Genomic DNA, 25814 nt, shown 5'->3' on the forward strand with positions numbered 1-25814 from the left:
AATCCTGAGAGACCCCTCGTCACTATACTCTCCCTATGTGAAAAAAATAAACTACTCTGGCATCTAGTCAGCTGGCAGCCCTCCCTGAGATCTTAGAATCCTATTTTCTTGTGCTCTGAACACTTGCTATTGTTCATAACCATCCAGTGACCAGTGGAGGCTATAGCCAGGAAGTATATGTGGCTCATAAAACCCTCTACTAGCATGAGCTCACCTCAAATGAAATGTGGCATGCATGGATTACAGCATGCCTTCCTGTGAAGTTAGGATAGCTGGATTGTCTATTGAGAAAATGCCTTGTGCTCTGTGTTTTTTTAGCTTTTCGAGAAAACAACAGAAACAACCACAGAAGCATTTTTCTTATCCTGCTAAAGGGAAGTCAAGCTTCCTTGCTCCTAAGATCTGGACTACTCTTACCTATGGGGGCTAGAGAAACAGTAAACAGCCTTTTGTTTCTAGATGAAAGAGAAATTGAGAAGCTGCTAGGTAAATCTGAGTCACTCAGATTTTTAGATTCTTTTGTACTGATGGTCTAGGGCCAGAGTTCACAAACTCAGTCTTTTGGGAAAGAAGCAGATCATGGAAATGACCAATGTTGACCCAAAAGGATAAATTTTAGCTGACCCCTGGCTTTTTGTTAGGTAGTAGGAAATGGTATAAATTGGACAAGCTAGCAAGTTCATGTCCTGCCTAAAGGGAGAAAATGCCATTTGGTTCCAGCAGACTGCTTTGTTTAGGAAGACAGACCTTTTTCTTAGAACAAGAACAAACAGCAGCACAGCATGAACATAGAAGAGCAGGGCTTCCCCTTCTCCTGTTTGGGACTGAAGATGCCTCCCACAGTTCTTCCATGACAGAAGCAAAGAATACAAAATCTCTATAGAATGAGTGATCCTGGATGGTCCTACAAGTTTGAGGTCTTTGAGGACTGGACTTAGAAGCTAATTATTCCATCTAGTAAATCCATTCCCTACTTGAACAGATATACATGAGCATCGACTATGAACAGAAGATCTAAGACAGAACAATTGAGAAAAAGAAAGCACTGATGAGCAGAATCAAGATAAGTAAAAAGAGGGAAATAATTTGGGTCAAAATATTATAAGATATTTTAAACTAGTCTAATGCCTCAGAGAAATTCAGGAAGGAACAATGAATGGATGAGCTAATATTAAAATTCTTATGGAAATCCAAGGAATTATGAAAATAATCTTGAAAGAAAAGAAAGCAGGTGGAAGACTTTCCAATTTCAGAACATACAACAAGCTATAGTAATCAAGAGAGTATGACACTGGGACAGAATAGACATACAGGTTAATGGAATAAATTTCAGAGTGCCGAAAAAGACCCATACGCACATGGTCAATAAATTTTCAACAAGGATAAAAGAGACAACTGAGTGGGGGAAAGAACAGTCCTTTCAATAAATGGAAGCTAGAAAAACTAAATGTTCACATGCAGAAAAACGAATTTTACACCATATACCAAAATAAACTCAAAATGGATGAAAGACTGAAATTTAAGAGCTAAAACTATAAAACTCTTAGAAGAAAATAGATAAAAATTTATATGACCTTGGGTTAGACCAGTTTCTTAGCTATGAACCAAAACATAAGCAAAGACAAAAGATAAATGGAACTTCATCAAAATTAAAAGCTTCTGTGAATCAAAGGACACTATAAAGAAAGTGAAAAGACAACCCACAGTATGTCAAAGCATATATTAGATAAATGTCTAGTATCCAGAATATATAAAGTTCTTACAACTTAAAAACAAAAAGAAAGCCCAATTAAAAAACGGGTAAAGGATTTAAATAAACATTTCTCCAAAAAAGATTTACAAAAGGCTATTAAGCCTATAAAAAGATGTCCAACATCATTAGACACTAGGGAAATGCAAATCACAACTACAATGAGATTCCACTTAATACCCACAAAGGGGGCTAGACTTAAAACAAACAAGCAGATACAGAAAACAAAATGTGGTGAGGAGGATGTAGAGAAATTGGAATCCTCATACATTGCCGATGGGAACATAAAATGGTACAGCCTTAGTGGAAAACAGTTTGGCAGCTCATTAAAAGTTACACATAGAATTCCCATATAATTCAGGAATTCCATTCCTAAATACATATCCAAAACAACTAAAAATATATGCTCACACATAAAATTTGTACACAAATGTCCAATAGCTTTATTCATAATAGTCCCAAATTGGAAAGAACCCAAATGTCCAACAACTGATGAATGGATAAGCAAAATACAGTATATCCATGTAATGAAATATTATTTAACCATTGAAAGGAATGAAATACTATTATATGCTACAACATGGATGAACCTTGAAAACATTATGTAAAGTGGAAAAAACAAGAGACAAATGGCCGCTTATTATGTAATTCCCTTTTATAAAATGTCTAAATCAAGTGAATGTAAAGAAACAGAAAGTAGAGTATTGGTTTGCAGGAACTGAGGAAAGGGCTGGGGCAGGGTATTCGGACTAACTAATTGGTACAGGGTTTCGTTTTTGGGTAATGGAAATATTCTAGAATTAGATAATGTTCTAAAATTAGAAATGTTCTAGAGTTAGATAAAAGAAGAATATGCTGCTATGATAATGTCATTCAGAAAGAAACCATTTCTAGAAACTATAAACATTATTCATGAATGAAAACTAAAAATTCAATGGATTGGCAAATTAATAAACTGGACCCAGCTGATTAATTTGTTGACACGAAGGTAAAGCTAAAAAATGTAACATTCATAGCAAAAGGAATAAATTGCAAAATACAAGCATTTAAGAGATAGGAAAAATAGCCCAAAAGAGCATCATTGGTCAAATATACAGTTTTCAAATGCAGGTTTGCCCTTTAGTGGGTCATGATAGCAAATTAATGCTCTACAAGTAACATTTTTGAAAATGATATGTGATAGGTCAGAATGCATCATATATAGTGATGTGCATGTACATATTGAATAGCATGTATAGGCAGTTCTTATTTTAGATTGTAGTCAAAAAGTTGGATAGTCAATGATAAGCCAATAAAACATAAATCAGATAGGAACAGTGACAAGGTAGTGGCCAAAAGAAAGAAACAAGAAGAGATAATTTCCTCATTTTTAAGGCTCACAACTTATTAGCTTGAAGGGTCAAATACATGCAGAACAAACAACACCCACATTCAAGTGAAACTGTCTCATTTTAGGGATAATTTTATATATTCAACAACTTAGAGGGCAGAGAATAATGCAGTGCTATCCTTAACCTCCTCAAGGAGGAAAGAATCTAAACCAAAACTTTATGCCTAGAGAAATATCAATCAATTCCAAGAGAAGAATGAAGGCACTTGGTGACAGGCAACAACTTAGAAAGTTTACAGCCACCAACACACTCTTTATGATAAAAGAAACTACTCAAGAAGATACTCCAACAAAATGAAGAAAAGATGCCAGGAGGTGGCCTAGGAAATATATTCAAGAAGACCTAGAAGAAGGGAAGGAAGCTTAAGAGTACAGCAAAAGGGATCCATTAAAATGAGGTGCTGAAGAAATTCCTCTACCACAGTTTAAATGCCACTATGCAACAATTTCTTCTCTGAGTCACACACACGTTTTAGTCTTGTGGTAATTAGTATGTATGCAATTGCAGTATTGTGAATTCTATGTGGTGCATTTCAAGTTTTAGAAATCAACTGATAAAGTATGAAAGGTATTGGGGACAAAACTGATACATATTAAGGATCTTAATGTAAATATGATAACATAAACGGTGACTAACATACAGATAAGGGAAGAATGATGGAAGGTTGATTGCTCTAATTCCCTTATTTTAATATCAGGAAATAAACAGAGACTATCCTAAAGTCAATAAATCCAGTAACAGGCTGAAGTCACAAAGGTAACAACTAGATAAACTAAAACTAAGATGATCAAAATAGGTAAAGAGAGTATAAATATTTTAGAAACATTTACTTATGCATCCAGTCCTTTGACAGCCCATTTAAGATGGAATGGGCTTTGCGATTCTCATGCAGTTCTCCTGAAGGCGTTAAGTGGTAGATTAATTGCACTGATGGCCCTAGTAACTGGGACCTCCCTGCATCCGTTTTTGTGCCCTATAAATTTACTTTTTTTGCAGCATAATACTTGTATTTACAATCACATCTTATAAACTTTAAAATTGATTAGAGAGATAGACAATACACTGGTTAAGTGGGCACATCTGACAGACATTTAACTGGAAAATTGGGAGTGAAGCAAGAAAGGGAGAAAGGGAGACTTACGTCTTTTACTTTAATACACTTAAAAAAAAATGCTGCTGAGAAGATATCAAAGGCCAGGAGAGTCATGAAAATGCAACTAATCAACTTTCCTAAATGCAATATTTTAATATTTAAATAATAAATCTTTTACTTTAATCATTTATAAAACAAAAGACTCTGTATAATATCTGAGTGTGCCCTATAAATTTCGTAGTCCTTTCCTGACTCTGGGCTTAGATACGTGACTTGCTTCTGACCACTAGTTTCTTAGCAGAGTTGATGCAAGCAGAGGCTTGAAAATACATTTTTACCTTTTACTTTCCTCTCTTACTTATCCTCAGCTGTTATGAGAACATGTTCTGCCTAGTCTGCTTCTGTTGAATTAAACATATACCACCAAACCAACTATGACCTCAGGGTTCTTTCTTGCTTTCTCTTTTTCTACATCCCTTCTCCGCAATGAGTGCTTAACTCCACTGCATGTGACCCATCTCCGGACCACACTGGACACTGCTCAGCTCCTGGCCCTGAGGGCCCTGAGCACCACCATCTCCTCAGGTCCCAGGGCTGCCGCCTCCTCAGCCCCTGGCCCTGTCACTAGCTTCCTGGGTATGACTGCTCCCCTTCAGCCTCCACCCCCACCACCTCCTCACCTCCTCAGGCCACACTGCTGCCTTCTAGGGCAGAGAAAGGAGGAAAGGGGAGAGAAAGAGTATGAGAAACCTCAATAAACTTTCATTGAAAAGAATTTTAGTTGGTAAAACTGTAACAGAAGAGACTGTTATTTCACTTCCAATTTCTTAGAAATAACAGAAGAGGGAAAGGATTTAAGTCTTACAATGAAACACTACTTTGGATGTCCCGTTATTGGCGATACTCTTCTGCAGGGATTGTTATCTTCTCCATGACAGGCGTAAAAACTGAATTCTGGTACTAATATGAAATATTCAGCAGTGATACTGTGAGGCATAACTATTTGTCTAATGTCTACCATATTTCAAGGATACAAAAAGTTTTTCAGTCAATAAAACACCATTACATAACCATCAGATGGGCAAATCTTAAAGTTTCTGAACAATATCGAGTATTGGCACACCTACTGAAAAAAAAAAGTGGTCCCCATATCACGTTGGCAGGGAGTAAGCTGGTGCATTTTAGAGAACATTTAAGAAATATCTCCCACATTTGAAAATGCGCATGTTCTTTGATTCTGTGCTTTTACTTTGAGGTATATTTCCTAGAGAAAATTTCTGATGTTCACAAGGAGATACAACAAGTTCATTACAGCCTTGATAGAGATAGAGACACATTGGGGATGACCTAGAGGTCCATCAGCAGGATCATTAATAAATGCAGTGTATTTACCCTATTTCATACCACATTGGTGAAATTAAAAGAACTAGAACTATTGTTATCAACATGAACAAACATTTAAAACACAGTATGCAGAAAAAAAAGAGTGAAAAGAATATTGTAATATGATATATATGCTATGTTAAATGCACTGTTTGAAGTTTACAAATAAGCTAAATAATGCTGCAAATTAGGATAAATTTACCTATAATAATAATATAAAAATGTGCCTGGGGATAATAAATATCATAAATTCATGACTATCTCTGATTAGAGAGGGGTCTTCAACTCTATCTTAATTTTTCATAATATAAAAATATAAAATAAATGTGGTTAAGAATTAATGTTATGCAGTAAGTACACAGGTATTTATATTTTCCATAAAACCTTCTATATTTTACAGTATTTTTAACAGAAATTCATTGTTTCTCTCTCTCTGTCTCTGTTTGATGTTAATATTTTTATGTAGATGGGTGTTAGAGGGGTGGCTTCATAGAAAAGAAACAAAGTGGAAATACCCTCAAAGCAGTTAGGACTGAGAACTCATATATCATTTTAACAAACAGCAATAAATTCCAGAGACATGACAAGACAGAGGAAAAGGGGTTGGGCTTCCAGGGGTGGTATGTGGTAGAAAGGCAAATATATGGGGGACACTAATGGAAGACAGGGTTATTTCAGCAAGTTTTGCTTATGCAGATTGAAGGTCATGTTCTCTTTAATGACAAGAGCCATCTTTTCTTCCTGGCACAAGAGAGGAAGACATTTCCTTTCAGAAAGGGAAATGTATGCCCTGATTATAAATCAAAAAGTGAAGGGTAAATAGTTTAGTTTAGTTTTGTTTTCTCCTGTGTCTGTAGTTTCTCAAAAGCTGTCAGCTCAAAATAATCCTATGCCAAAGGGGCATATCTTGGGGTGGCATATTCTGGTCCCCTTTAGGACCCTGGTAAGAGTATGGACTTTTGAGACAAAGAGAACTGAATGCAAGTTTCAGTTCCACTACATACTAGCTCTGTGATCTTCAGCAATGATAACAGACAATATTTACTGAATTCTTATTATATACCAAACCCTATGCTAAAAAGTTTCATATTCATTATCTCATCGAATCCTCAGGAAAAGCCTATGAAATTAGACATTCTGTTATTTTCATTCCACTACATATGAGAAAACTGAGATTACAGGTTTATTAACTTATTCAAGCCACACAGCTAAGTAATTGGTGAAGTCAGGTTTTGAACTTGGGCACTCTTGAAACCCATGTTCTTCTGTGCTGAGTGTCACAGCATATTTATTTCATCTATAAACTAAGGGTAAGGGGACCAATTTATGGAATTAAAAAAGAGTAAATGAAATAATCCCTGCTAAATTTTAGGTTCAATATTAGCACAAAGTTGCTGTTTTTACATTTCTTTTAAAAGAATAATATAACTTTTTTAAAAAGTTTAAAAAATGTCAAAGTGCTTTAGGTGCTCATGAATTTCATAGTCCAGTAAGTTAAGAGAAATTGAGAACATTAATGTTATGCACCATTGCATCATTTCCACCTGGCTAAAGTCATAACTTCTCATTGACATCAATACTCAGAAATCAGTCATCAACAACCATACCTGGAAAATACAGAGGAGAAATGAAGAACTGGTAATCATTTTTGCAATCTTTAACCATAGACCCATAATATTAGAGCTGGAAGGAACTGGACCAACTGGATAACTGACAAAATTGAGATCCAGAAAGGTAAATACAAGGTGAGTAAATAGGTGTATGCTCTTAATTCAATACTGTGACTATTTGAGAATAGATTCACAAGCATACACAAATTTAACAGATTGATTTCCTAATAAAATGTAGGTGGAGTCAACCTTTCTCAGCCAAAACACTTGCAGAACCAACCATGGAACCCATCTCTATAGTCCCTCTATCTGTACAGTAGGAATAACAAGAAAAGATGTACCACTTTCAAAAGATGCCACCTACTCTCAAATGCATCTACTACTTCATGAATGGTGGGACACAGCAGGAGACATGTTGCAACTTAATAATGATGAAGCAGTAAGTAGCATTTCATGAGCACAAAAAGCAATTGTTATGACTATACCTTGGCATACTATAATTTTTCTACACAACAGAAATTAAAAATCAAATATTACATCAATCAGTGTAGTACTGTTTATAACTGCAGCTCTACTTCCCAGACACCCAGTCCCAACTGCCAATGTTGGGGCCTCACAGCAGTCAGACAATTTAGATAAACCCATTTTCTCCTCTGTATTTTCAACAATGTCTTAGTTCTCTATTTTACTCCTTATGTGAAAAAAGAAGAAGTATATGAGAAGAAAAACTGACCCTGATCAGCACAACACTTGGCACTATAGATTTACAAGATATATGGAGATAAATTCTCCTAAGGCTTAGCTAGGAAAGATAATACTCACTCTTAGCCTTACCCTTGCTTCAAAGGCACACAAGTATGATTAATCAAAAAGAGCAAATGAGAGAGAGATAGACTTTTAGATCATATGAAACTATCTTTTACACCAGATAGAATTGTCTTCCTATCTCAGTCTTTCTAGCTCTGGACCTAGCCATGTCATCTAACCTCTTGAGCCTCTGTTAACTATGTCTGAAAAATAATATGTATTTCACAGGATTTTTTGAGGTGCAAATGTATGTAAGATTTCTATAGTAGTGGCCTGACACGTTGCAGATGTGCAATAAATGATATTTATTATTATATTATGATTACTATTATCAAAATTCTTTGTTGAGTTCTCTAAAGCCACATAACACTACTCTTTAGACTACTGGTACTACCAAACTGCAGACTGCACAGAGCGTAAGACACTAAAGAAATGTTTAATGCTTAATGAATCATTGAACAAGTCAATGTTTTTCAGTGGCTCCCAGGATCAGCATCCAGTGGGGAGGGGACATGGCATCAGTTCCATGCATAGTTATGCATAAGAATGTAGCCCTTCTCTAAGCCCCCAAAGAGAGGGTGGGTATCCAGACCTGCCTACTGGGAACATTTTCAACATCCATGATGAAAAAATACCAGGAAGGTTTTCTCTACCAAGAGCCCAGCCTGGAATATGCGGTTTTCCTCTTTTCCTTTGTTTGAGGTACTTTTTCCCATAACATTTGATGCAGTTTGTGACATGGTCATCTTTTTTATATTATGCAAGATTTTTATTCAGAGTATAAACTATATGATTATAATACTATAGCTCTTCAAAGACAAAAATACTACAAAGTTGTCTTTAAGTTTCCAGAATCTAAACAAAGCCATAACACAGTAGACATTAACATGGCTGTGTCCATCTCTCTAAGATAAAAGGTACTTAAAATATACCATACATCAGACTAAATATTTTTCATGGATTACCTCACTTAAACTTCATGGGAACTAAGTACTACTGAACTGGAAATTCTCATTTTACAGATGAGAAATCCAAGGTTTAGAAAAATAAAATGACTTGCTCAAGATTATACATCTACAGAGTTTTCCAGCCAGGCTCAGGCTACTAGGTTCCAAAGCCCAGACTCAGGAACTTACTTTACCTATGTCCCTTCTCTTTTGGGTAATATGTTGCCCCTTCTAAGAGACACTTTTTTGCCCACTGAAGTTAAGTGTCCTCTGTCATTCCAATGACCACATTCTGTGCATTTTCTTAGAGCACTCATCCTGATTTGAAATTATACATTTATTCACTTACTTATACTTTGTTTGTTTCCCCCATTGGACTATAATCTCTCTCAAAGGTAGGGTCAAATATATTTCATTTGCCATTCTATATGCTGCACTTCATTACTGAGCTTGAGGCACAGTGAGTGCTCAACAAATATGTTAAAGGAGATGGAAACAGAAATGCAGGAATAAGTGAATGAAGGTCAGAACAACTGTATGTTCCTTAAGAACGAAGACTGACTATTCTTCCTAGTTTCCCCATTATCTGGCATAATGCCTCACACAACAGGAACTCAATAAGTGTTTGTCAAATGAATGAATAGAATGACTATGAGAAGGTTATATACAGATTTGTATTTATGAATTTCAATCATTAAATTCTTCCTTTCATTCATTTAGCAGTTAGCAAGAAAAACATGAATTATGACTTCATACTTCTCTTCTAGTAGGAAGGATATTAAACAAATTTAGAAATAATTTTAATCATTTCTGTTTTAACCTAAATATTTGCTGCTCTTACCTTCTAGTTGTGTGTTTTGAGCCTATTCTCTCTCCTTTTCCAGTTATGTTTGTTCCTAGGTTCTTTAAAGGCTATAATCTTTCTTTCTCTCCACTATCTCCTCCCTGCATCTAGACCTGTGGCCTCAGAGTAAGGTCTCTGTGCACCCAAGACCTACTGAACTGGAAAGTTAGGAAAGAGAAAGGTAATCTGTGTGTCCGCAAGCTCTCTACTAGAGCCCTGGCTCCCAAAATTTTTGTGTATCCAAGTCACCTGAATAGCTTGCGAACACGCAGATTCCTGGGCTCCCTGCTCAGCTCCTATTCAGAGGTCCGGGGAGGGGCCTGAGAATCTGCATTTCTAACAAGTTCCCAGGCAACACTAATGCTACTGGCCCTGGAACCTGTACGTTGAGAAGCATTGGTCTGGAGTCTAGACATAAATCTGGAGTTTTCAAACCTGGCCATATGTTTGAGTTACCTGAGGATTCAATGGCCAGGCTGTGCACCAAAACAACTAAATCAGAATGTCTCGGTGAAGATCCATTTTTTCCCTAGGTGATTCCAAAGTATAGTCCAAGTTTGAGAATCACTCTAGATCAATGTTTCTCACACTTCATGTGCACACTATTGCCTAAGGTCTGGGGTGGACCCCTCGCTCATAAAATGTGGTCTGCAGAGTAGCAGTTATGAGACTAATGAGAAATGTAGATCTCTTGCCCTACCTCACACCTCTGCTTTAGAATCTGCATCTTAACAAAAACCCTGAGTTGATTCTTATGCACATTAGCGTGTAGACGTGTATCCATGCACACACAAGTGTGTGCTTTCTCCAAGTCCTCCTATGTCTGTTTTTGTCCACATTTTGCCTTGGATTGTACCTGGTACCATTCTCCTTTCCATCCACTCAAGGTCTTCAATCTTCCTGAACAATAGAAAATTTGCAGCCTCTTTATGACTATAACACAGAGTGCTGTGATTTCCCTGATTTTAGATGAGCAGGGCATCCCAGAGACTGAGGTAGTATGTGGATGCCCCCCTAGGAGTGGCAGATGTTTCAAGATGGGATGGATATTCCTTACTAATTCTACTAATGACTAAAGCACCAGAACCACCAGGCTCTTTATGCTTTTGAGCAGATGGAGAAAAATCTTAAAGTGCCTCTGATGAGTCAGAAATCCAAGTTCTATTCTGGGTTCTGTGACTGTGGAAAGCTTGTTTACTTCAGCTCCAACTAGCCAAGTTGTGGAATAATTTGCCTTTAAAAGAAGAGAAGTCATAGAAAGCAGCAGTGCCAATGGCCGACTTCACATTTCCCCTATTGCTCTGGGGGATGGAGGTGGCTGGCTTGGCATCGGATCAGCCTTCAGCTTTGGAGAAGAGGGTGGGATGGAGTACAAAATTGCTAAGCATTCCTCTGTGGATGAAAAAAATCAAAAGGGCATAGAAAGAATAAAAGAGAGAATAGGGTCCCTGTAGCAAACAAAAAAAACACTACAGTTGTGTTGTTCAAATGACAACAGAGGAAGAAAATAATTGAGGATTAATGGGAAAGCCATCCCTGAACAGCTGATGCCCCCCAAAAGGTGCAACAATAATAAATGTTTATGTAAAAACTCTGCTCTTTGTGTCATCTGGTCTCACAGTTTTATGAAGGACCTATTATGTGATTATTTCTATTCTACAAGTGGAAAAAACCTGAGACTTAAAAGGTCAGTATCCTAAACAAAGTCACACAGACCATCAATGTCAGAACTAGAGAGTAACCATATCTATAGCTTTAAATTCTACAGGTGTTCTTGGAAATATTTCTTATGTGTTCCAAAAATGCTAACTGCTCCCTGTTGTTGCAAGGACTTTGATGATATTTGCTCATAATCTTTTACTCTGGTTGCCTGATGTTTCTCCTAATCTAAGAGAAACCCTATGAGGACCCACAGGGAGTAACAAAGGAGGTGAGAAAGATTACTCAGTGATCATCTAATCTGGTGATTTTCAGACCTCACTCAAAATAAAAATCACCTAGCTGCTTGTTAAACATCTAGCTTCTCTAAGCACTTCTAAAGATTTTGATTTAAAATATCTTGAATGGGGCTTGGAAACTTATATTTTTAGGCAGGTATACCAATTTTTTTTTCATTAGTGAAGATTGGGTAGGACTGCTCTTCTTAACTCTATTGAAACTGCAATTTGAATTAAAACAATACTTAAATGGAAAGATGTACCAATTTAATATTCTAGTATCTACAGCTTTAATCCAAGATGGAGCCATGCATCTTCTACCCAGTTCTCTACCAATTCTATTTTTTTATTTTTGTTTTAATAAAATGATCTGACAATTAAAGGAGGGCTTTGATATATGGCCTATGAATAAAGGTTCTTGTTCCCTGTAGGCCTGAGCTTTCTGTCCTATGCTCACAGACCACTTGGATATAAACATGTGAACGTAAATCCCTGATAATTTAGTTGAAACAATCTGAAAAGCCCCACCAGTATTCAATAATTTTGCTCTCAGAAAAAGAATTTCACATACAATCTAAATCTTTAATACAGCAAATCAGCTCCTTCTGAAAGTGGTGCTAGCTTTCTGACACTGATGTTTACTGTCTTAAATCATTTTTTTTAATGGGGTATAAATTCCAGAAGATAAATAACCAAAAGTTGGAGAGACTGTATGGAAAATCAGATGGACATGGCCTAGGAATCTACGCCGTTGATCAGTCTGTTCACTGATGAGGATTTATAGGGCTTGGGTGGAATGGATTTAGTGTATAGGCATTGATTGAGAACATATGCAACATTAAATTGCAGCATATGTGGATTATAGGAGTTGTCAGAGAAGGAAGTGGTAATAACATAACAATTTAGAAATAATATAAAGGAGCTAGGGAAAAAGAAACCATGGTAATATAATTTAGTTAGGTTGGCTTTGGTAAGACAAGGTAACAAAAACAGTGCCTAACCATAACAGTGACAAAAATACTAATAGGTAACATTCTGCAGTACTTGCTATGTGTCACAAACTATTTTGAATACTTCACATGTGATATCTCAATTTTGAAATAAACTATTGCTGTCTCTATTTTACAAATAAAGGAACTGAGGCAGAGAGAGGCTAATACCTTTGACTAGGGTCAAAGAGCTTATAAGTGGCTGAGGAAATTGTATCAAAGGAAAATAACATGTGATTTGAAATTGTACTGAAAGGCAGCTGAACTCATATATAACACGCCTTTGTGCCATGTCCCATGCCCTCCAGCCTTGATCTCTGCCATTGTCTTAAGAATCTTCTCTTACTAAAATCTTCATTCTCCACCTGACTGCTAATTTGTGGGTACCAAGCAAGGCCCCTTCTGATATCTCCAGCCAGCAGCCTGAAGGGGAATCCAGTCCCCTGAAGAACAGGATGGGATAGGAAAACTGGTAAGCCACACAAACATACCCCAAATGAAGAAGGATGATGGCAAATTTCCAACAAATTCATAAAATGTAAACAACCAGTATTTACAATTCAGAACTAACAACTCCATGTCCTTCATAAATTGTAGTGATTAAATTTAATCAAGGGTAATGACTACAGATTCTCAGGCAGAGTTCATCTACATTTTTTTGAATATGTTAAAGTCTTGTTGAGGAAGGCTCTTGAGCCCTCTAGGGATCACTCACCATGTCCTGGATGCTGCTTGCAAATTAATACAGACCTGCTCATGGCCAGCCATCCAAGGTCAGAATACAGGTCTTACCTTACACAGGTACTAAGCACCTATGCTTTGCTGTTCACCTCCCCCACTTAGTATGAAAAGTAAGTGAAGAATTATGGTAAATAAGGTCCCCTCTTTACTTATTACAGAACCTCCCTTGCAACCAAAAAGAAATCCCCCATGGAAATAGTTGTAGTGGGATTTGAGCTGTGATAAGATATACACATTTATGTGGAGGTGTAAAGATGCATTGACTCTTACTCTATGAAGAGAACACGGTTATTTATTGATTAGGTGTTTTATAGCATCTTGCTTGTGAAAGGTTCAGCTTATATGCAGTTGGGAAAAAGTTTGTCCAAGGGATATAATTTATGGGAGGTAAGGGAAGCAGGTGAGAGAAATAGTGAAAAATCATTAGGAAATATACAACCCCCTGAAAGATCAGGTATAGGAAAATGCATGTGTCTGGGAATACACTATCAATGGTCTTGGAGAAAAAGCTGAACCCTAGTTTATCATGAGGGAAAAAGAACCAAGATGTATGCACAGACACAGACAGGGTTCTAGAAATAATTAACTGAAAATACTTTTAATTAATGTGATAAATGCAACCAAAGTCTTGTGATCTCCAAGCAATCCTGCCAAAGAGCAGGGCCCAGATCTCCAAAGCTCTGTAACTCCATACCTACATCTTCTCCTCCTCCAGGCATATAGAAATCTCTTTATAGATGAGAGGGGTTCCAGCAGAGGCTTAACCCCTCTCTCCCTCCTGCTGCTCCAAGATACTCTGCTCTCCTTGAAAAATTCTCCCATTTTGAGCCTTTGCCTTTGGGAAATAAAAGCTAGGAGATCTTTCAGGTCTTCTTCTAGTTTCTTCTGTGCCACCTTACTCCCTGAGGGAATGCATAGAGCATCAGTTACCTGTTTGGAAGGAAAAAGAGAGATAGGGACAAAGAAATAAAAATGGATAGGTCAAAATATAATCTACCCACAAGTGTAAAATTATTGTAACATAAGGCACCATGAAAGGCAAAATTGCTGGACAGATCAAAAACGAACAAATGGGACTACATCATGCTAAAAAGCTTCTGTACAGCAAAGGACACTATCAGCAGAACAAAAAGGCATCCTCCAGTATGGGAGAATATACTTGTAAATGACATATCTGACAAGGGATAAACATCCAAAATATATAAAGAACTCATACACCTGAACACCCAAAAAGCAAATGACCCTATTATAAAATGGGTGGAGGATATGAACCGGCAATTCTCCAAATAATAAATTCAGATGGCCAACAGGCACGTGAAAAGTTGCTCCACATTGCTATTCATCAGAGAAATGCAAATTTAAACCACAATGAGATATCACCTCACACCAGTTAGGATGGCCAACATAGAAAAGAATAGGAACAACAAATGCTGGCTAGGATGCAGAGAAACAGGAACCTTCCTACACTGCTGGTGGAAATGTAAACTAGTTCAACCATTGTGGAAAGTAGTATGGAGGTTCCTCAAAAAACTAAAAATAGAAATACCATTTGACCCAGGAATTCCACTTCTAGGAATTTACCCTAAGAATGCAGGAACCCAGTTTGAAAAAGACATATGCACCCCTATGTTTATGTCCATCAGTAGATGAATGGATAAAGAAGATGTGGTACATATACACAATGGAGTATTATTCAGCCATAAGAAGAAAACAAATCCTACAATTTGCAACAACATGGATAGAGCTAGAAGGTATTATGCTCAGTGAAATAAGCCAGGCAGAGAAAGACAAATACCAAATGATTTCACTCATCTGTGGAGCATAAGAACAAAGCAAAAAACTGAAGGAACAAAAAAGCAGCAGAATCATATAACCCAAGAATAGACTAACAGTTGCCAAAGGGAAAGGGACTGGGGGTGGGTGGGTGGGAAGGGAGGGAGAAGGGGAATAAGGGCCATTATGATTAGCACACATAATGTAGTGGGGGGGTGGAATGGGGAAGGCAGTATAGCACAGAGAAGACAACTAGTGATTCTATAGCATCTTACTACACTGATGGACAGTGACTGTAATGGGGTATGTGGTGACTTAATAATGGGGGGAGTCTAGTAATCACAATGTTGCTCATGTAAGTGTATATTAATGATACCAAAATTTTAAAAATTTTAAGTTGCTGGACAGATGTATAAGCAAAGAGCTAAAGGGCTGAGGAAGAAACAACTGGCTTTAACTGAGGGATTTGTTTTTTTGTTTTTTTTTTTGAACAGTGCTCTGGAAGACAAATGCCTTAGAAAAGCCAAACCTCTCAAGGATTTATTCATCACTACATGCAAAGAAAGAATAAATCACCTATAAATCACCTGTGGTAAGAATGTCATTCAGTGCCTAGCAATATACTCAAAGTACTGCAATGCCTCTCCTCAATTAGTTAATGACTACAACCATGCAAACTAATTCACCCATTTCTTTTTTTTTGGTTTACCTTTGTTAGAGAGAATATGGACCTAATCTGACCCTTTGGTAATTAGAGCCTTGATCTTTCTCCTAGTCAAAATAGGCAAAATAAAACCCAAATATTTAGGTAGCCAATAGGCTTAGATCAGAAATTACATATGAAGTTACTTTGTAACCCATAAATCACTACAAAATATGTTATTTTTGCCTCTCTTTGCATCTATCAGCTACCAGCCCAAATTTCCACCCCAGTCCCTTCCCCTGTAGACTCTTCTTGCTTATCAGTCTGCTCTCTTCCTGTCTCCTGAGGCAAACAAACCTCTCGTTGCCACTTCTTTCCCTGCCCACATGAGAGCTCCATCCCTCTGTGGCTGGTGGGCTGCTCTTAAAGGTGATGGAGGCTCATGCAGATGGATTCCAGCAGTTCTTGTGAGTGTTTTATGTGCTTCTGCTGATTTACAGCCAGTTCAGCGTTCCTTTAAATGGCCATAAATTGGATTGATGTCATAAATCATATCTAGAGAAAGGGCCTGAGTCCCAGCTCAGACAGCTATGCTAATGTCTGTGAAACTAACAAAGAAACATCCTCATTCAGGCCCGATTCTACCACATTAAAAGGCCAAACTGTAAGGAGCTGTCAGTTACTGAGAGGGGAAAAGGTAAAAGGGGGAGAAAGGTCTTTGTTGGGATCATTAATAATGCAGCAAGGGAGAATGTATAGATTGTGCCAGTGAGAATACACAGGGGGAGACGAGGGGCCGCTGAAAGAGTGATAGAAGAGGGTGCTGTATATGGAAAAGATAAATGCAAATGAAATATATTGTATGGCGATGGATTATATCAGCCGTTGATATATGGTATCGAGTATCAAATTGTTGAGCTGGCAGCCATTAACATGATAGAGTGCATGTGATATGCCGGATGATGGCAGGCCTAGTGCAGGGAAAATAAAGAACACGCTGCAGTTTTTCAAAACAACAGTTCAAAGGAAAGACAGAAAATTATAGCACTATAAGTTTATAAAACCAAAATCGTGTGAGATAATTATGGATTCTGATAGGGTTCGTTATTCTTTATCTATCAGCTCTCCAATCTCATGAGGAAGAAAGAGGACTTTCTGTTCTGTTCCACAGGGAGATTAGGATGGAGGTTTTCCATTCCATGAAGAACAGCAAAAAGGACCTGGGTGTTTTCTCTGGCAAATGCACTTCCTCTTGGCATTTCAGCAAAAAAAGGTTGGCATCCCCAGACGTCCTTAGTGGAACTGATCTGACCTGGTACTTATCCTCAGGATTCCTAGGCGTTCATCTTACTCCCTTCAGTTTATCTTCTACTCTAACTCCTTCACTAATTTTTTTCATCAGACCTTTATTGATAATCTACTATGTGCCAAGCACAGTACCAAGATTTCAGAAATTAATGTAAGGGAGTCTTGGAAATAGTAGCCCATTTTTTGTGATTTATCCCGTGCATTTGGAGAGTTTGCTCACACACCATGCTGCAGCAGGCCCATAGGAAGAAGGTCACAGGACACAGTGTTTGCTCAGACACCTTCAAACCCAGCGAGCTCCAGGTCTATCTGCAGGACCGTGGGTCCCAACCTCACTCTGGCGTGCATCACCTGCTCTTGGCACCATGGATTTCACAATTGTTAGACTCCTCTCTTTGGCTTGGACCTTACTTTTCCATTCGGCTTTTGGCTTTGCCCACTGCCCTAGCTCTGGCATCTCCTGTAGCTCCTCACCTGAGCACTCCCACAGAAACCCCTCCTCAACCACCTCCCCACACAAACCCCATGCCAGCACTATATAGCTACTGAGAAACTCCAGGAGCTGGGTATTCTGACACTTCCTTAAAATTTTTTCTTTTTGAAGGACCCTTGACCTCTGCTTCCCTGTTTGTCTGTGTGTCCCTATTTCCATCCCTTGATTTTCCCCTCATTTTGCACACTCTGAGCCATCTTATCTACCCCCGACCCAGGAATCCAATTACCACCTCTCTCTTCCTGTGGCCAATCTCTCTGAATTCTTTATTTTCTCTTCCAAACATAGGTCTGAGGATGCCACTCCTTTGCTCAACAACTCCTCATTTATTGCACTATAAAGAATATTTAATATTTGCTTATATGAATGTTTACTTGTTCAAAACTGAAACAGCATGTTACTGAGGAGGCATTCAATATGACGCCAACATAGTTTCTAACTTTATCTCGAAACACATAGTCCCAGCACATTTTATCCTGCTCTCACCAGCATGGAGTATTGCCTGTCCCTGAACACACTTTATGATGTCCACCAGGTCAGTAAAGGCAGCCCATTAAAAAAAACAAAGGGATTCCCAGAGTGATTCTATTCTTCCTACCTGTAACTCCACCCAAGGCACCCATAGGATCCTAAAATCTCCCTAACATTTCTAGGAGACATGTGCTTTTGCCTTGATCCTTTGGCATTCTTTGGCTTGCTGGCAACCTCAGAGTTATCGATAGGGATACCCACCACATATTAGTTCAGATACTGATTGGATTGGGATGTTTCAAATTTCAGTAGTTTCCAAACCCAAGTCTACAAAGGAATGCAGAATTTCCTAAAATACAGATTTCTATGCTATACTTCTAGAAATTGTAATTTCTAGAATGGAGTTGGGCCCAAGAATTTGTATTTTAACAAGATCCCCCAGATAGTCTTGAGGCTCAGCCATGTGTGGAAGTCAATGGTTTAAATTAGCTGGATGGCTGATAGAGTCAGGATGATGAACAGGACCAGCTTAATTAGCTGGCTTTCCCGTCGGAGCAGAGCAATTCAGGACACCAACAAAATGTTGGCTGGGGAGGGAGTGGTGGTGATGAGGGGTTGAGGAAGAAAATTGAAACCACCAAAATTCTTTTCAAATCCCTAAGATGATAACATTTTACTTTGAGGCTGATAAATAAAAGATGGCCTCTCCCATCTGGCTTTATGATTTGGAAACATTGTTAATGAGACATTTGTAAAGTATTGCAGAGTTGTTAAAGGACCGTGACTATGGTTCTTAAATTCTAAAATACGAGCACCAAGCTTCTGTGCGCTCTGTCTTACACAAATGCTAGAGTCACTAATGTGGACGCGTGATATTTTCAAAGGGTCATATTTACATTTCTCACAAATTAAGCTAATGCTGTTTAAAGCCAGTGCAAATCTCACTTTATATTTCACAGTCCTCCTGACTTTAAATAGTATCCGTTCTAACCATTTACCAAACCTCACTGTTTATTGTAACTTGGCAGCTGGTTAAGTTGGCACAGAGCCTGCCATCACGGTGGCTCTAAGTGACAGCAGGAGGGCTGCTGTGTGTCCAGACTGTCAAGTGGGGTTGGAAGAACGGCATTAGCTCCATGGCCTGGGCCACTATGGACTCGCACTTCACGTTCTTGCACTGGTTGATTTGGGAAGCATCCTCTCTTGAAATTGCTTTGGATGCCACTGAGGGGCCCAGCTTCAAGTGCTTTTTAACATCCACCAAGTACAGTTTTGTAAAACTGACTTAATGTATGTAATTTTGTCATGTATGGCTCGCTGGTGTTGGTCAAGACCCTTCTGGACGTAAGTTTCTTCATGGATAAAATAACAGTAATAACCCTTTATCTCTGCTCCTCGTCAGGGCTGGTCTGAGGAACAAGTGGTGTGCATGTGTGTGTGGGTAAGTTTCTGAGGTCTGCTGGCAAGTGGCTCACATGGCCTTGGAGTAAGGAGGAGGAACATGTGCGCTGTCAGCCCACACTGCCCCGCGAGCAGGAGGAAGATGAAGGAAACTTGCCACACAGAAACTGATAAAGTGACAAAACCAACAACAGCGACTGTGGGAAGAAGAGAAACGTCAGGATCAGAGTAGGTCAATGCCAGAATATTTCTGTCTTCACCTCAGTGCAGAGCCACCATCAGTGTTAGTAAGTGAGACTGAAAACAGGGATACAGAAAAAGACTGGTGAATTATGGCGGGGAAAGGATAAGAAGGAAAAATATGGGAAGGTGTAGTGGCAAAGAAAAAGTGAAGTATGACTGCTTTTGTTGTTAGCCGTTTGAGCAACAGAGAAAATAAGGCAAAAGAGAAGAAAAACCTGTCTGCTTCTGGGAATTCGAATTATCACGCCCAAAACACAGCGAACATTTCTTTCAACCCAAGTATCTTCTTCTTGCCAGACTGGGGCTACAAAATAAATAAGCAGTAATGATGTCTGCACCCTAAGTCTACTTGACTGTGCAAATACCTGCCTTTTATGAGGGCTCCCTTCCAAAGTGTTTCTGGGAAATGTGACAGTGAACCACATATCTGGCCCAGGTGCTGCCTGCCGCACCTGCAGGCAGCTGCCTATCTTGCTTCAATCACCCCTTCCTCTTTAGAGGGACTCAGCACCTGCCCCCTCAATATTTTCTGTCAGTTTTCCCCTGCCTTCTCATAGTGGAAGCAGAGAAAATCCCCGATTTTAAGAAAATTTTATAGATGGTTTGGAGATAATGAAAGAAACTCATATCTAATTCTAACTGTGTGTATGCTCTGAGCACACAGATCTAGGCCTACGCTTAAGGTTCTCTAACATCCCAGACTTACTCCTCATCTTCCTCCTAAAAACAGACGCCAATGTGCCCCATTACACTGACCAAAAGAGCTTCAGGTGTCTCGGTGCCATAGCACCTAACTCTCAGGAAAGGTAGAAATGGTTTCCACCAGGGTCAGCCTAAGGCCCTCCTCCCAAGGGCTCACTTCTTGCCCCAGGATTGATCTCTCAATGGGAAGATTCCCTTCAGAGGAAACTCTGCCCCACCCTTTGGGTGTTATCTTACCTAATCACCCCCACATGATATCAATGTATAATATTTCACAAATGCTTAATAACTCCAAGAGTAGGTCATAACTACAGAGCACACCAAACTAAAGAAACACACATCCCCACTAGGACAAGAGCATCAATTTGGGGACTTGTCACTCTTAGCCTTCAACCATTCCCTGGTGGTGCTCCCTGCCCATCTCCCATGCTGAGTGCTGACCTGAGGCTGAGACCCTGATAATTTCTGAGCTTGAGATACACCCACCATATCATCCAGCTTTCACCTGTTACCTCCAGAATAATTTTACATGCACTCCCTTGATGCTTGTTGCTGCTTGGTTTATTATTTACAAAAACCAAGATAGGGAAGCAACCTAAGTGTCCATCAATAGATGAATGGATAAAGATGATGTGGTACATATATGCAACAGAATATTATTCAGCCATAAAAAGAAAACAAATCCTAGCATTTGCAACAACATGGATGGACCTAGAGGGTGTTATGCTCAGTGAAATAAGCCAGGTGGAGAAAGACAAATACCAAATGATTTCACTTATTTGTGGAATATAGAAATAAAGCAAAACGGAACAAAAAAGCAGTAGATTCATAGACATCAAGAAGGGACTAATGGTTACCAAAGGGGTGGGGGTGGGGAGGGGGAAGGAAATTAAGGGGCACAATAATTCACAATCATGATATAGGTTGGTCATGGGGACAGTCATACAACATGGAAAATACAGTTATTGGTTCTGTAACATCTTACTACATTGATAATTAGTGACTGCACTAGATGGACTGAGGATTTAATAATATGTATAACTGTTGAGCCACTGCGTTGTATATTTGAAACCAACAAAAGCCTGTATATCAATGATACTTTAATAAAAAATAAATAAATGCACTCCCTTGAAATTTCAAAGGTTTCCCAATTTGGACCACCAATATAAGGTCTCCCTAACTTGAGGGGCATTAACCATTATGATGAAATAAGGCATATTAACAAAGGCTCTTATCATCACTTTTCTGGACAATTGTATAAACCTCTAACCTGAAATATCTAGATGCATTCCTACCTGCCACTCATTTATTTAATATTACTAGGCTCCAACTATATGTTTGGATTTTTCTTGACACTGGGTTTATAATAATAATAAAAAATAAAGTTACTACTTTTGTGAAGCTTACATTTTAATGGACAAAAAAAAAAAAACCTTTTCAAAACAAAAATATGGCCATGATACTTCCCTTTCAGAAAGTCCCTATTGCTTGTATATTAAAGCTCAAACTCCTCAGCTGGACCCCCAAGTCTGCCCCCACTTCCTAACACCACCCCCAGGCTCTCTAAATCTGTCTCCTGATCTAACTCACAGTTCACCAAAAATATCCTGTATTCCCCACATACTTTCACACTTCAGCCATTTGTGTGTGCTCTTTACCCTTCTCAGAGTAACCCTGCTCACTTTTTCTCTTGTTGAATCTCTGACTTATTTATCAAGTTTCAACTCTTGTCATTTAATTTCTAAGGTTTTCCCTCAGCCTTGAAGGCAGAATTAATCACTCCCTTACCTTTGAGCCCAAAGTAGCTTATAACACATTTGTCTTAGCACATATTATATGATGGTTTGGTTAATACATTTATGGGTCTTTCTCACTAGACTGTGAGTTCCTCAAAGGCAGGGACCATATCTTTTTCATCCCTGGATGGGTGTGGCAAGAATATGCAAGTGGCTCAATAAATACTTGTTGAATTTCATTAGAAATTTTAAGACATTAATATGTTTAAACACAAGATTTTTGTAAGAATCTCTGATAAAGTCTGGTAAGAATATCAGAGGATATGATTTTTTAAAAGTGCACTGATTTTCATAGATAGCTGGAAAAATCCAAAAATTTGGCCAATGTAAAGTAAAAGAAAATGCCAAAGGACAAAGATGAAAAGAATGTTTGTATGTTTGTATCAATAATTATAACTAAATGCTTTTTAAATTCTCCTTTACTAATCTTAGGCAAAAGCACTCTCATTTACTGATCTTGGCTTGGCTGTAGCACTAGACAGACACCCAACTTTAAACGAAATACATATTTTTAACAGTGGAAGGAGGGGGTAGAATCTGAGAGAAGAAAGCAAAGCTCAAAAGGATGTTGGAACTCCCATGTAGATGACTAAAAAATAGGATGAAAGAAATAAAAGGAAAAACCGTGAATAGTACGGGTTTTATATGTCCTTGAATTTTACATAAATTGATTCATGCTGTCTCCACCCACAATTTACCTTTTTCACTGTTTTTTGTTCTAAATACCAATTTTGATACAACATAATTCAGATCAACCAACCCACCAGATCTCCAGTCTTGGTTAAGATGTCTGCCTCTGGTACATCATAAATTTTTTTGTGAGCTGACATTATGTATATAAATTATTAATAACAACGCCTTGCACATAGTGACCACTCAATAAAGGTTATCTATTATTATTTTCTCCATCATTGTCATTTATTCATATGCATATACTGCAATTTATATTTCCATTTCCTTTTTGATGAACTTCTAAATAGTATTCAATGCTTTACTTGTACTAAAAGAAAGTTGTAAGGGACATACTTGTACATGTCTTCTTGTGTATGTGTGTGAGAATATATGTACCTGGATGTGAATGGTTGGACTGAAGGATGTGATAGATCATTACAGTAATGCCTCTCAATGAATCACGCCTCTCTGTATACATGCCCCTGTATTGTCTCCTTCCGTATTGACTCTACGCTTGTCCAAGTGACTCTTTGGCCAAAATGACTTTGTTGGAAGACAATTCTGTATGGCCGTCTCACATTTCTACATATTTATAAGCAAGGCTCTAATTGGTCTTTTGTTCCAGCCTATCTTTTCAAGGATATTAGTATAGCAAATGGCCTTAGAAGATTAAGATATTATCTCCCTGCAGAGCAAAAGACAGATTCACTTAACATCCTATGCCATAATGATGATGTCTTCCTCTGGGACAAAGGCAGATTTGCTTGCAGCTGGTTATAAAAGATTCAGGTTCTCTAAGATCAGAGTTCCTCGGCTGTGATTGAAAGCCTCTGTATTTGAAGCATCCACCTTTACGTCACTCTCATATGACTTGAGAGACAAAGAGAACAGATGTGAGCTTGATGCTTAATGCTACTTGCTGTGCTGTAACAAAATCCTTTGCCTCTGGATCAAGAGACTAGTATTTTCTACCAGTTTCCACAAAATTATAGCAGACTAATTTGTTACCTTGCAAGTAAAATAAAATCTCATAGCCTTTATATTTCTCAGTAGATATTAGCAGATGTGATAAAAGACAAGAATTAAAGTCAGCTTGCACCTTGGAGGTTGTCCTCTTTGCTTCTGGAAAGTTTTGGCATCATGTGAGAAAATCCAGGCTCATCTCTTGGATGATGATAAAGGGCTTGAGGAGAGAAGCCCCACACATCCTAATCAAGACCTAAAATTCTTAGTCTAGATAGTATTATGAGAGAACAGAGATGAACTGTACCAGCTCAAGATGCTGGCCCACTGACTCATGCAGTAAGTTGTTTTAAACCACTAATTTTGGAGATGGTTATACTGCAAAAGGCTACCTTAAAAAAGTTTACAGAAACGAGGTACTTATTTAGATTCTAATATACACCAGATATTGATAAGAGCATTAGAGATTAAGCAATGAATAAAACTGAGATATATTGCAGTGCACAAATTCAGCATCAGCTTCATTTGATACTGGAAAGTTGATCCACAAAGGCTTTAAACCAACAATATTCACTGAAGCGATTCAGCTGAAGGAATGCATGAACATTCCCAATAACCACAGTCCTACCAACAGCTGCTATTTTAGGACTCCTTTTCCCCAATATAATAAATATGAAACTGTATATCCTTCCTGTTTTTATTTTCATTTCCTTGATTACTAGTGATTTTTTTTCATATTTCATTGTCCATTTGGGATTCCTGTCCAGTGAATTTCTGGCTCATGTCCTTTATCCATCTTGCTGTTGCATTGTCTTATTTTTTCATTGTTCTTTATACGTACAAATACTAATCTTTTACCAGTTAAGTGGGTTGCAAATATCACCTCCTAGTCTGAGGTTTGCCTTTAAACTGTATGTTTTTTCCTCTTCCTGTATCACAACATTTTTTACATATTTTTCCAGCTTTGTAATGAGTCTTAAAATGTTGTAGACGGCAAGTCATACTTCTTGATTCTCATTCAATTACCTTGGCTAATCCAGTTTCCTTTACCTTCTGTTACATTTGCCTCCATATTCATACACTTGTCAACTTCCACAAAGATCACTGTGGTGTTGCTTTTAAAACTTTAATTACTTTGAATTTATTGTTAAATTTGAGGTTAAATAAATGTCTGTAAAATATTAAGTCTTCCTATCTATGAACAACAAATCTGCCCATTTATGTCCTTTAACAAAATGTTATAATCTTTTCTGCAATAATTTCATGTCTTTTTTGATGGGGTGGGAGGTTATCCTCAGAGGTACAGGTATTTGCAGTTGTGATTGGAAAGGTTTTTTTAAAAACTGCATTATCTTCTTGGTTGTCATTGATGCCTTTGTGGTTTTGTGTCACAACACATATCTTCCACCCATCTCTGATTTCAGCTTCCATTGTGGCAGACAAAAAAATTCCATGTGAAAGACTTTCAGGGCCTTCTCTGAATCCACAGAAGCCCATTAGGCACACACCACACACACGGAAGGGAAGTTTGGGAAGTTAACCCCATCAAGGTCAAACCTCAACCAATAGGGGATGGGAGCCATGGATAGATGATCCAGCATCCTCTCCTTTCCACCACCAGTTCTGAAAGTTTGTGTGCTTCCCCTCATGTCCCAGTAAAATCAAGCACCCATTGTCTATGGCAATGACCTTAATAATCACCCATGTCTTGACTTTTGCTCCTCTCCTTGTTCATTCCCCTGCTTTCCGATTACTGTTCCTTCAGTTCATATCAAATGTGAATAGCTATTCCCAAATTCTTGTTCAAGGTTCTACTTTCAGGGGAAACCCAAAAAAGAGATTGGTATATAGGAATAC

Source organism: Manis pentadactyla, chromosome 1 (assembly GCF_030020395.1).
Source record: "Manis pentadactyla isolate mManPen7 chromosome 1, mManPen7.hap1, whole genome shotgun sequence".
Lineage (NCBI taxonomy): Eukaryota > Metazoa > Chordata > Mammalia > Pholidota > Manidae > Manis > Manis pentadactyla.